The following is a 14,244-nucleotide window of genomic DNA, read 5'->3' as shown; positions in this document are numbered from 1 at the left end:
CTCACCACATTGATCACCCACACCCTCACCTCACGCCTCGCCTCCTCCCGCTCGTACTTTCATGCCTTGCCTGGCCGTGAGCCCATTACACCTGAACTCTGAATAACAAAACAGTACATAAAGAGTTATGTATTCTGGGTGTGTGCCCCTTGGCTCTGCTTGGCTGACCCTCCCACCGAGGCGAAGGTAACATCACGTCGTCAGTGGAGCGTGGTGCTGGGAACAATGTTGCGATGCCTCCGCAATCCTACTCGTCTCTTGCAATCGCAGTTCATAACACAATACAAACTCAACCCTGCTATACCATAAGCGTATTAAGTTATAACCAAGTCCTTAACTTTATCCTGGAGACGCTACGTAATAGACTTGACAAAATTTGCTCCCCAAGAGCTGAGGGCGTTGCTTAGGTGCCACAATTATTTCTCTTGTCAGCAGCTATTCCCCATCTATAGGAACTCCATTCCTGCCAATATGGGACGAACCACCAGAGACGAATCAAAAGCCTTCCACTTTCTCGAACTGTTTTGCCATCACGTCTCCTCAACCATCACCTACCGTCCGCCGTGGTGTGGCTTCACTCTCACTGTTTACAGGTAGTATCATCTCGGTCACTGTGCGCCTGTGTGTCCCAGCCATTGAAACCTGGACTAGCAGCACACACCTGGCTGCTTCTCCCCAGTTTGTGTGTGCAGACCACTTAAACGAGAACTGGTCGATATGATATCTCCTTCCCTTGTTTCGTCGTTCACTCAATCTCTGACCTTTCCACTTTCGAGTCAGGTCCAAAAACACCTTATGAGCTCAAATTAGTCCCCGTCATATTTCTTTCAGCTTGATTAACTTATCATTCAACCTTCTCCATCGACAATGGCTTCGACTTGGGCATAATTGTTCCCGTGCCATATCGGCTGCTCTAAAAGAAAGATATTCATTCATTTCAATAATAATAATACAAGAAGCAATAACGTACTTCTTCTTCTAATCGATTAACTTTTCCCGTCGACACTTGTACTGTTACATACACATAACCTTGAAAATGAGAGTTCCTTCAAGATAGAAAGTCTTGCTTGGCAGCCGCTACACTCGGTTCTACAACGTGAGTGCGGTGTGAGGAAGGTGAGAGGGGGGGGAGTTGTTTGATGGTGCCGGCGTGTCGTGGGTGGAGCCCGGTTGCGAGGCGATGATCGCCAGGGTCAAGGTGGCTCGCTCCATGATTTACCCGCAGTAATCTTCACCAGCAGTGATGATGAGCGCTATGTCTGTCTGCGCTACGGTGAACGCGATTTCACGCGGGTAACAACAGTACTGCTGCTTCTTGTGGTCTGTTGTACGACCCTTTAATTCTGTTGTATCTTACTTGATGCTTACTTACACTTTCATTTTTCGCACACTTTACACTTGTAGAGTTTACGTGTGGTCATCAGTATCACAACCAAGAGATGTGATGATGTTGATGCTGTTGGCCTCCATACAAAATCCCAGCCCGCAACCCACTCCCCTCCCTCATCGCCAGACAAGCGGCCTCCTCAGGAACACCTGTAAACAAGTAAACACACTACGCATACGACGTACTTTTCTCTTACTTATTCTACTACTCCGGCCATGACCCACATGAGGGCAGTTTGACACGCCCAGGGTTTTAATGTTTCATGGCCGTAAATCATTATCTGGGTCACGTGCCAACCACGAAGGTAACTCAAGAACCTCTGGGTCTTTGATGTCTTGCATGACAGTTCCTCCTTCAGACCAGAGACGTATATACACTCGATAACAAAAATTAGTCTTAACGTTTTGTGCCAGCACAAGTCATGCCCTCCGCCGAGCGCTGGCGCGCCTTCCAGCTCTACCCATCTGACAGGCGGTATGACAGATCACCACGGATGGCCCTCAGCTCTGCCTCACCCATGCTGTTATAACCATACTACAGCAGAGGGAACCTCCAGGCGTGTGGGGTTATATGGCCGAGCTACTGACGTGCTTCCTACGCCTCACGAATTGAACTTGTATGGCACTATCGTGACGCCAGTTCGAGTCTACCATCGATGGAATGAAAAATTATTTCTGAAGATGAGCGTAAATGTATCTTCTCTATGGTGTTCGAACGTTGCGACCGTAGTAAAAAAAAAAAAAAAATGCGTCTTATGCGTGCAGTTCTGCATATGGGTGAGGTTGTGGACTTGACTGTAGGTGATGTAGGAAGGTGTGGATGGGTTACGAATTAGGTGGGGGTGGGAGGAGCAGCAAGAAGGCCTGCCTTGGGTCAACACACGTGTAACATTAGTCGTGTACAAATGCGTACAACGTTTTCGGAAAAAAAACAAGCTTGAAGCGAAATCCCACTGCACTGGGTCAGACACGGTCTCCACTGAGGGGGAAGTAGCAACTATTTACACCACCAAAAATACTGTATGATCGGACCTTCAATGTGAAACCTAGACAACACAGACTTGTGAGCTATATATGGTGGAAAAGAGTGCACAACGAAAACAAAAAGAGGAATATGCCCCGCAAAAGTGATGTGTAGAATTAACCTCGAATTCAAAGGAAAACATATTTGGGGATCTTTCATCGAAGCGAGATCAGGATCATCTGAGAGAGGAGAGAGAGAGAGAGAGAGAGAGAGAGAGAGAGAGAGAGAGAGAGAGAGAGAGAGAGAGAGAGAGAGAGAGAGAGTCAGCGATAAGAGAAATATAATGGGTATATTGCAAGAGCAGGTTTTCCACGTAACAGGATTCGTGTGTCGTAAAGGTCACACACACACACATCTGCCGTGTCCAGTGACTTGATGGCAGAGTCACACACTTTTGTTTTTCATTACGGGCGGTGTGGAGGGTGTGGGAGAGAGCAGATGGGGTGTGTGGAGGGTGTGGGAGAGAGCAGGTGGGCGGTGTGGAGGGTGTGGGAGAGAGCAAGTGGGGGGGTGTGGAGGGTGTGGGAGAGAGCATATGAGGGGTGGGGGCGTGAGACGAGTGAGTGGCTGTGGTACAAGGCGTAAGGGAATGTGTTGTGGCCGTGAGCGTCAGATGAAGAGCTGAGGACCACACCCATCCCAGCACCCTATACCCACCCTTCTCACATCTACTCCCACACCCTCGCTCATAATGTGATGTGTACTGAGAACATACATAGGAAACTGTATGACAAAATTCGATTTTAGCAATAAAGGACAGCATCCAAGCAACGTATTAATGTGATTTATTCCAACAAGGAGGCACACTGGCTCTCTCTCTCTCTCTCTCTCTCTCTCTCTCTCTCTCTCTCTCTCTCTCTCTCTCTCTCTCTCTCTCTCTCTCTCACACACACACACACACACACAAATGATAAACCTTTTATCCTGATCTCTCGTGAACACGGTAAACGTTCGCAGGCACCTGTGTAACCCTGCCTGTTAGCCCAGGCCAGCCAGACCCGACCCTCACTGATGGCAGACCGGCAGCAGAAGAGGATAATTACGTGGATAAGAGGTGGGTGGGGGAAATGATTAGAGTCGTGGAACGGTGGAACATACGGGGGGAGAAAGTTAACGTCACTACAAAAAAAAAAAAAAAGTTTATGGTTGAAAATGTCTCCCAAAAAAACAGTGGAACACACAAACACATGTAGGACCACACATTCCAACAAGACACACAATTTTACACCACACCCACACAATCTCTACACGTTTACACACACACACACACACACACACACACACACACATACACACACACACACACACATACTCAAAACTGCACACGAAACCTACAACATAAACAGTTACACACAGTTACTCTAGTGGTGTTTAGCACGCAAAGGGCCCGCCCGCCCGGGTTCGAATACTGGGCGCCGCAGTCAGCCCACAGCCAACCCAAGTGTTCATCTTCCCCCCACAGTTAGTAGATAGACGGTTACCTGATTTAGACTGGGGTGTGTGTATGTCTGTATACACACATAAAAGTAAATCACATGGTACAAAAACAAGGTTAAGAGACGGGGTAAAACTCCGCAGTACCACACACACACACACACACACACACACACACACACAAACACACACACACACACATACACACACACAGCTTGACGCCACACCCAACCTCTATTTAATCATTATAGAACGGCAACGTGAAGCGGCCTCTGGGGAATGTGGTTTAAAACCAATCAAGGTGACCACAAGTCTTTCGCAACTTTTCTTTTAGAGTGACACATCCACTTATACTTGAGGATGCAAGGAAAAGTAAACAATAAAAGGTCATTGCGTCCTTTCGAGGCTGTTTATAATACTGAAAGAAATCAGATACAGATATGAGTATGGGAGGAGTATGGTGTGTGTGTGTGTGTGTGTGTGTGTGTGTGTGTGTGTGTGTGTGTGGGAGCTCCATGGACTGTCTTGGTGTGGGTGTAGTAGGGGCACCACGGGACCACAGACTGTCGTAGTGAGGGTGTGGGGGCACTACAAGTGTGTGTGTGTGTGTGTGTGTGTGTGTGTGTGTGTGGAGGGGCGGGGGCCGTAGTGTTATGGATGAAAGTCGAGTCCCTGAGCTCAGGCCCCTCGATGTCCCCTGGGTAGCGCGCGGCTATAGGCTGGAGCCTTCACCATAACAGGGTTGTGAAAGATGGCTTACCTGGCGAGTGCTCTACTTCATGCGAGGTCAGCACTCGGTCGCCCTTTCTACTCCCTCGTACTGACCGTCGTATGGCGGCGAGTAGCGTTGCCACCCCCCCCCTCCTCCAGCAGCGAGAGAACGTGAGCTAATGGCTTGCGGCTTTCTCACAACACCACCGCCAATACTTACGTAACCGTTGCTTTCCGCTGTTGCTACCTTCAGGCTCGTCTCCCGCACGGGAGCCTGTGTACTACACCCTATGGCAGGTCTTCCGTGGCCAGCACCACGGTCGACCAGCGGCCCGCAGTCACACCCTGATGGCTTCTTCCTCCTCCTCCTCCTCGGCCCCTTCCCTCCCTACGGCTGGAGGAACGTCCTCGCCGACCTTCTTCACCGTGCCATTGAATTTTCATCCAGGAATCATTATCACACTTTCGCTTTTACCTCACAATGCCGCATCGAAGAATGCAATCAGTCAAGCGGGGAACATCAAATGATACGACCCATAAAAGCCAGAACAAAGTCTACCACAGATAAGCGGTTTTGCCTTCATCACTGATGTGTTTTTGCCTGTTACGAATACGATGCATGCTATGTTTTCCTTCATTTACAGAAATGGTGCAATGAGGGTGAAAGTCGTTCTCGTGTGACCATTGCCAAGCACTGAACTTTATAGAAACCAATGGACCATCAATTACCCATAACATGTTTAGTAGAGCATGATACCCAGTGGAAGATAACGATGAGTTTCAACTCCACTCGACATCCGAACTCCACAAAACCACAACACCAGGGCAATCAAAGAGTTCATGGAAGTCGTTAGTGTATTAATGAAGTACTAAATCTTTGAGGGAGTTCGTAACTAAGTCATGTCAGCTTCTCTGAGCAACGTCACACGTCACATTCAGCCAATAAAAAAGTCTTGATACCATAATAGAAATATATAAATCGTACCAACTCAGAGCAGAGGTTTCTCTATAAGGGAAGGACACAAGAATATCACGAGACGAGGATCCGTCGACCTCAGAAACCCGACTATGAAAACATAAACTTACGAAGCCTAGTTCTTACAAATGCCCACAAGTACAGACACCAGAGATTCACTTCATTACGTGAAGGTTAACATTACTTTTCAAAGTTTACGCTTGAAAAATCTACTGTATTATCTATGAAGATGACTAATTTGATCCTACTCACTATCTTAAAACAAAATTTTTCAGTCATAAAACTTCAAAACAACAACAGGTCTTAAATAAGGACCTATAAACAAAGACGTTATCAATCTCTGACCTACTAGACACAAGTCAGTCTTATATAGACATAATATTTATAAGTCATAATTTTACATATCCACGCTTATGATATATACGTGCTGGTAACAGATAATGCCTCCATATCTACACCAAAATATGACACAGCCCCACGTTCGTGAAAAAATCAGCGGCATCTCCGGATCTAAACGACGGCATAGCCCAATGCTAGTGAGACAATACAACCAAATTTTAAACAGGTAGACTTCCGAGTGTAAGGGCTGGGAGTGTTCCCTGTGCCGGCTGCTCGTTCTTCGTAATATCAACGTATGTTAACATTCTTGTTTTGTCTGTTCCTGTCCAGCAAACTTCTCTTTTATCCAGGTTACTTAAGTCAAATCAAATTCAAAATGGCTTTTTTTCACTAATGAGTTCTTTACGGTAAATTTCTATTATTCGATGATATTGATGAAGATCTATTTTTCGAGACTATTTCAAAACCTGTTAAACTTTTAATAGGTAGTTCAGATTCATGGTAAAGAATAAAGGAATGAGGAAAATTTCTTAATACAAGTTTGACAAATGCGGGTGGAGGAGGTGTGTACGTGGCTGCCTGACGTACGAGGAAGGTTGGATGCCAGGCCCTAGGCCATCGGCGCCGCGCGGTGTGCCAGTAACAAGTGACTAGCGTAAGCGATTAGACGCCCGAGCGCGTCCACCGCCGCACACTGCCAAGCCATACCTGCGTTCACTTCGCCGTGAGTCAGACAGCAACTCCCACTGCAGAAGCCAATTCACGCTCACCACTCTCACAGTATAGAGCCTGCTACACCCACAACCTTGTTTTTGCTTGAGGGGGGGTTTGACTACCCACGTAATGCAACAGCACCGATGTTTTGATACTAATTAAGCGCACATTTTTGTTTACTCCCTGCACTAGCTGACCCCCAATATTACTGAAGAATAATAATACCCCTCATCTTGTGTCACACCAGCAGTATTATTTACCCAGCGCTCCACAGAGTCCACGCCTACAGCTTAGTGACGCTTGTACCGGGCCACGCCCTTACCCTTCCAATACTGCACTATGGGATTCCCGCTGCCGCTGTCCTAGCCCGAGTGTTGAGCACGCCCGCCCCTCCCGCCGGCGCCCGTGACAAGACGGTGGCGGCGCCGAGTCGAAGGGACAGGGGAGCATGGTACACTGTAGATGGATAATGCTCCCCAGGGGATAAATACTGTGGTGATATTGTTAAGAATTATATAAATGGAAGACATTGTACACACACACACACACACACACACACACACACACAGACACACACATAATGGCGTCCTAGCTTCGTCTCTTCCATGTACATCAACTGACTGTTATATTTCTCTCTTGTGTCTCCCCTGATGATGTGATTATTACACGAAAGTGCACTTGGGAACTTTTCGTGTTTCATTTTCCCCGTGGACTCATAGGAATGTGGGTGGGTATACTTAAGACGCCCCCCGAAAACCACGTTCACACACAAATGGCTTTGGGCAGGCACCCTATCCCCCTTCCAAACATCCCACGGTTGGGGGAGGGTGAGGTTACCATAGTGCATGGTTTGATTCAACAACGATCGTCTTTTCAAAACTGGTAGTATGTCATTTCGTATTTCTTAAGTTGTACGATATATCATGGTTATGTTATTGAGACGATGGTTATTAGGTGCTGATGCTACAGCCAACATGATCCCACTGCCTGGGGCGCCGGTGCGCAGGCGCTGCCGCAGGAATACCAACGTTCAGACTACTGTGGGAGAGAGAGAGAGAGAGAGAGAGAGAGAGAGAGAGAGAGAGAGAGAGAGAGAGAGAGAGAGAGAGAGAGAGAGAGAATGTCTGGAGTGACCGACAGCAACCCACGTGTAGGTGAGGCGGGTGAGAAAAAATATCAGCCTGGGATAAGGAGGAGAACTTGACAGCCGCTGTAGAGTTGGCTCACAGCGTCGCTGTCGTTAACCCTTCCGATAAAAGAGAGAGTGAAAAACAAAAAAGATAACATGTTACTAGTGCAAAGACTGTTATGGGCAAAACCACACCACTTGCAGCACATGACCAGCACGACACATGCCAGAATTATGAACATTTGAAACACATATCAGCACGATATATATATATATATATATATATATATATATATATATATATATATATATATATATATATATATATATATATATATATACATACATATATATATATATATATATATATATATATATATATATATATATATATATATATATATATATATATATATATATATACATACATATATATATATATATATATATATATATATATATATATATATATATATATATATATATATATATATATATATATATATATATATATATGCAATACGCATACGGGACAGTGATCCTAGATAATGCGTAATCAACAGATATTTGACAAGACTTCAAAACTATGTATGAATTCGGATCAAATATACACCACACATATTCTTCATTATCAGTTTACATGATCCTCTGCAGTATTTACAAATGTGACTGTTGTATGCAGATCTGACCAATAACAAACACTGTTGAGATGTTTCAGGTAGGTATGCAAATTATGTGTGTGTATGCGTCCGTGCGTATATACGTCTTGCATCCGTGTGCGCGTTTTGTGTGTACGGAGTGCGTGTGCGTGTGTTTGAGTGTGTAAACCAATTACAAAGAACCATTTGTAGAGGAAAGAGCCAGGTAATCAGTCTGATCATGGGGCAGACGATAGGGAGGAGGAGGTCAGCGATGGGCGCGGCCGACCTGACAACGGAGCTGTTGTGATGAGGAACTGCACACCACATGAAGGGTAGCCAACCCCTTGTATGAACCCAACGCTGCGATAGACAGAGGAAAGCAAGATGATGGGTGTAATACGTGAAATATGAGAGAATAAACATAGGTATTGAAGCGAAGAAGGGAGGGTGATACAATGTAAAAAGGAATGTTGTGAATATAACAAAGAAAATAGGGAGAAAGCAGGGAGGAAAGGGTGACGTTAAAGATTTGGGAGTTTTCTTTTTTGGAGAATAAACGAAAGAGGAAAAATTACGAGAGGAAGATGTAGGGGCCATTAATGACGACGGAGCCTGGCGACCTTTCCTCCGTCCACTGACAAATATGACCAACTAGACGGGTGGGTACCTGACGGTCATGCGAGACGCTGTCATGGGAGCCCTACCACACAACATGGTAAATCAATAGACGACGGGCGACTGGTACGCCGTCTGGTCTCGCCTCCTGCCAGCCGTCTTTGCGTCACAAACAGGAGAGAGAAACTGGCGCCGGTGTACGACGTGGAAGCGCATCTTTGCTGTGGCTCTCGAGCTCTCATTACCAGAGATGCGTGTGAGTCTGTGAATATGATAGAGGGGGACTAGAGCAAGATAATGATAATATAGCGATGGAGGGTATGAGTACCCCTCAGTCACAAGTGAGGAAGATGGTCTGAGAACTGAAGAGAAGACAGTAGTCATGGTGGGTGTTGAGGAGGAGGGTGTGGTTGTAATGCGTGGGTCTGGTCACAACGGCCGATGAAGTAGAGAGGAAGAGTCTCGGTCGATGAGGTACAAAGGAGACAGTTCATGACCCCGACAACTACGCCAAAAACATAACTGCGTTTTCTACTGAGCAAATTTACCAAGGAAAGAAATACAGAATTTCCCCTCCGTCCAGCTACTGCCTGTCTCCAGCAGGAACACAAAGCACGGACTGCTATAAACAAGCATTACGCGTTTAATGCGTCTCGCGCACGCACGCACAGACGCTGGAGTTATCTAACATCAGCGTCAGAGGAAACATGATGAACAGCAACATTTGAGACGAAACTGCGAGATTTTTTTTTCGTGACTTAGAATCATGAATCCTGATGTTCACCTTGCCATTTCTTCCATTTCCTTAACTCTCTCTCTCTCTCTCTCTCTCTCTCTCTCTCTCTCTCTCTCTCTCTCTCTCTCTCTCTCTCTCTCCATTTGACGAACTTTTCACGAATTAAGCTAAGCGATATATCCCTCAGCCTTCAACATACCACTCAAAGAACCGCGGAAATAGAATCATAGCCAGAAACATAATATGTTCCTGGGGTTTTAGCTTTACATAAGTGTTCACAAGATCAAGAGGTTCTAATACAAAGGAAAATGACAAGAAAAATATCAAACAGCTTAAGGAATTCAAAGTACTAAAGCATTACAGTTTCAAGAAGGGAATTCAAAATACCACGGCACAACGGTATTAAGACACGGTCTGAGGAATTCAAAGCATGAAGGCGCTACAGCATTAAGAAAAAGCCTGAGGAATTCAAAATAAGAAGACGCTACAGTTATCAAGCCGAGTACACTGCTGTAGGCTAATATGTTCCAGTCACTCTAACTGTATACAGTTAACCTAACTAAACACGTATAGTGGAGTCGTACGTACACGTTGCGATCAACCGTGAGAAACACAACTGCCAGTTTAATAAGTAGATAGGAACTGCTTTATCGCCTGGGATCATTTACTTAGAAAACGAAATATACCATCTAAGATGGTGTCCATGGCGGTGTGGAGCCCTTCCCTCTTCGTGGCACCATCCGTGCTGTTCCTTGACGCTCCATTCCGTCATGAACAAAACCATCATAGGGGCAGCCCTGATAGGGTCGTGTGTCAACAGAAGTGTTATATGTCTTACGAGTCTGGTTATTAGGTAGTCATTCAGCACCCGGTCCGGTGAAGCAGGCCCGGCGCCTGGTTCACCAAACAGATCAATAGCATTCAGGTAGCCGCCACGCACCCACCTGACAGACCTGCTGCTGGTGGTGGTGAGAGTGCGTGCGTATGCTGAACGATAATCTGGAACTTGGGATCCTTCTTGGCCAAGGAACGAAATCTTTTGTTGAAGTCGATGGTGGAATTCTGGCCTTTACGCAGGCGCCAAGACCACACGAGACATCTAGTTATGCGACAAACGACCTTAATATTAGGCAGTGTGCGATCACGTCTTTCCTGCTAAATTTGTCATCAAAAGTTGGACAATAATGAGGAATGTCGTACCTAAGACCGCCTCGCTTTCCCTCCTCCTCTCCCTGAAAACTTCCCTCTCTACCCTTCCCATCCCTACATTGCCCTCCACACCACACCATAACTCCCTCACCCTACGTTCTCCTTCCCCTCGCCCGGACCTTCCCAACGCCTCTGTCGCAGGCTAACAAATGTCGACTGGAGGAGGAAGGAAGCGTGCGTGATGACGTGAGGTAAACCTTGGTATAAGCCAAAAAGTGATGGGCAGCTGTGTGGTCAGGTAGGAGGAGGAGGAGGAGGAGGAGGAGGAGGAGGAGGAGGAGGAGGGGCTGCTGTGTGGCCAGGCAGCAGGAGGAGGGGTGGCACTGTTGCCATGGGATGTAGGGGGTAATCACGATAATAGACAGACAATTAACGAGCGACCTCAGAATTAGGCTTACATATCAGGGTAATCATTACATATATATATAGTGCAGGAAGGAGGCGAGGGTTTTATCCAGTAGACATGAGGGCTCGTAAATATGCCACCATCCTCTCCCCTCATGACCACCATCACGCATGGATCGTGTGCTGGCGAGCTGAACGGCGCCCGCTCGTGTCAACCAGCTGTCCTGATACTGATACCAAGCCATCCTGTGATCAGACGGAATCCAAAAGTGATTCCCTTCACGATAGCTAAATGTTATCATAGGATCTAGCATTCAAGACATCATCTTGGATCCCCCAAGGGTGGCTATCTACACTCGATGCTGCCGTACTAAGACACTGCTGTCCACACCACAGGTTTACGAAGGATGGACACTGCTCAAGGACGCAGCCTGGACGTCCACTAGTTTCCTCTACCAGTACGAATCTTATTTTCTTAGTCATCTAAGAATCACACAGTCCTGAGGAGTGGATGAACACCTTGGGTTGGGTGTAAGCCTCCTTCTGTGCCCAAAATTCGAACCCCAAGTGTGTGTGTGTGTGTGTGTGTGTGTGTGTGTGTGTGTGTGTGTGTGTGTGTGTGTGTGTGTGTGTGCACGTGGAACAACGAATCTTTAATGCATTTTTTGCACACGTCCTTCCTCTGTCATTTATTCGATACTTACAAAAGCTTTCTCTCTAGCAGACCGAATGACATGTTCATGTAAGCACACGCCACCAGGGCGATCCAACACGACACTGTGACGTCACCCTGGGAACCCGGGCTGCCTCCTTACAAGCTCAGACCATCCAAGTAAACAAACTGCAATTCCAGACCACAGTTCCTGGCTCGCTGGGTTATATCTCATAGAACTTAAATAGCAGACACACACATCAATCCATAAGGTCCAAACGCTTCTGTATTATCATTATCATTATAATCATCATTATCATCACCATCATTACTATTTAACTGTACATCTATTTTACGGGTCAGAGTAAGAAAGGCTATCATTTATAACTTATGCTGTGTAGTTACGCAGGTAAGATCAAAGTCACTTCACGGCAAGATAGATGGGGTGAGGCAACGGGCGATAAGCTGGCAGACGTCAGCAAATCAATTATCATCATTATCATTGCCACTCCATCTTAGGTGGCTATACTCCCTCTTGTAGCAATGATCACATTGCATATGTAACTGGTATCTGGTCCCTCCTGTGTCTATACGATATAATCAAAGACTCCTTCATTTGGAGACATCTGTGAAATTGATCTTCTAAGCAGGTTGCCTTTCGATCCTGGATGTTCCCTGCACTACTTTCCCCTCCACCCAACGTACCTCTCTCTCTCTCTCTCTCTCTCTCTCTCTCTCTCTCTCTCTCTCTCTCTCTCTCTCTCTCTCTCTCTCTCTCTCTACTTACTTTAACTAGAGACTCTTCTACTCTCACCCTAAAGCCACATTCCACCGCGGTGCACAAATCATAACTGCTGGGTAACACTGGTCGTTCCGTGGCATCGTCTGTGTGACCCACCGTGGGCTCTGTACCCATCTTTAATGAGGGTCCGATCCTATCATTCCTCAGGCATGGGACACCCCACACACCCCCTAACACGCTCCACACCTACATCGGTCCACTCATTTTCCCCGCCTGCTGTTTCAGCTCTCCTCCCCGCACGCACCGTCTTCAGGGTAGTGTTCGTTTATCACTTTTATTGTTATTACCTTACCGCTTCGTGAGGAAGCCTACCTTATTCCTACCTCAGATCATCTTCCTCGTTCATTACTCTGAGTCACTGTTCTCATTCCCTCCTCCTGGTCATCTCTTCCATCCCCTCCTTTGAGGCTTGTTTACTTCCCTCCTTCATGGTCCTGATCGCATCCCTCACACCGAATTACCAGTGCCACATCTTCCTTGATCTCCCCTTCCTTCCGTTTTAAAATCATCTCTCTTTTTGTATCATTCTCGAAATCTTTCCCTCCTCCCTTATTCTCCCCTCATCACCTCCTTTTCTTTGTCGTTTCCTCCCTCGCCTCTGGCTGCCATTCCCTCCCTCTTCAAGAGTACCACACCCCCACACCTCCCACAGCATCGTCCATGAGGTTCTCGTCCACACAACTACCAAGAACCTGCAGACTGCGTGTGGAAGTACAGTATGGTAGGTCGTAGCCCCGTTGCTATTTCTGCCCGTCCCTCCTCACCAGTAATTACGGCCGGTATGCTCCCCTCCCCCTCAGCTCAGCGCCCCTCCCCCCACAACACCCCACACCCAGGTCATGCATATCCTTACGCCTCCTCCGAGAGCTCCCCTTGGTCATACTTCGTATCATACAGTTTCAAGAGAATGTGCTTTTCTCAAACGTCGTCATATGATATCTGCAGCCTCTATTTGAAACCCCACATTACACAATTACCAACATCTGCCTCTAAGAAAAATATCAGTCCTCTTCAGGACGCCGAAAAAAATTCTCCTCTTCTAAACACTTGCGCTTACTGTACAAAATGATCTAATACGTCTTTGTATGGATCTATGGATTACATAATCACCTACAGGGAGGCCTTTTCTTTATGGTTCTCGTGGCTCCCTATGCCGCAGCCCGGCCACACCACCAGCATGTAATTACAGAGGCTATCCCTCCCTTCAAGCCGAGGCCCATGTCCTTTGCCTGCACCAAACATGGCCTGCTGCCTCCTGATGCGTACTACTCACACTCTCTACGACACCAGTTGTCCCCATGCGTACAACGGCACGACTCTCGGATACGATGACCTGACCCTTGACCTGTCATTATGACCAGGCCAAACGCCAGACCATCATATCTAAGGAGATGTGGTGAAAGTCCGCATCGTCTCGCCGCGGGGGGATAAAGGCGACACAGTGTCATACGCTGGTCATTTACACTCCTCTCCAACACCAGTCGTAAATCCCACACCCTTCGGGCAAATGCTGGACTAGTTTCCAACATAT

The 14,244-nt window shown here is 46.7% G+C and overlaps 2 protein-coding genes across 4 annotated transcripts in view; one reads left to right on the top strand and one right to left on the bottom strand.

The window, feature by feature from the left end:
- LOC139758061 (protein O-linked-mannose beta-1,2-N-acetylglucosaminyltransferase 1-like) overlaps nucleotides 1-14,244 on the bottom strand; it is a 72,421-nt gene that overhangs the window by 52,629 nt on the left and 5,548 nt on the right. The gene's annotated exons all lie outside the window — the stretch shown is intronic.
- The window catches only part of LOC139758060 (uncharacterized), a 113,644-nt gene continuing 105,908 nt past the window's right edge, over nucleotides 6,509-14,244 (top strand). For both annotated transcript variants that reach the window (XM_071679126.1, XM_071679125.1), the window contains exon 1: nucleotides 6,509-6,594. The gene's annotated coding sequence lies outside the window, so the exon portion shown is untranslated. The remainder of the gene's footprint in view (nucleotides 6,595-14,244) is intronic.

Source organism: Panulirus ornatus, chromosome 29, assembly GCF_036320965.1.
Source record: "Panulirus ornatus isolate Po-2019 chromosome 29, ASM3632096v1, whole genome shotgun sequence".
NCBI lineage: Eukaryota > Metazoa > Arthropoda > Malacostraca > Decapoda > Palinuridae > Panulirus > Panulirus ornatus.
Note: the sequence above shows the minus strand (reverse complement) of the source record. Positions and strands in the feature narration are given on the sequence as shown.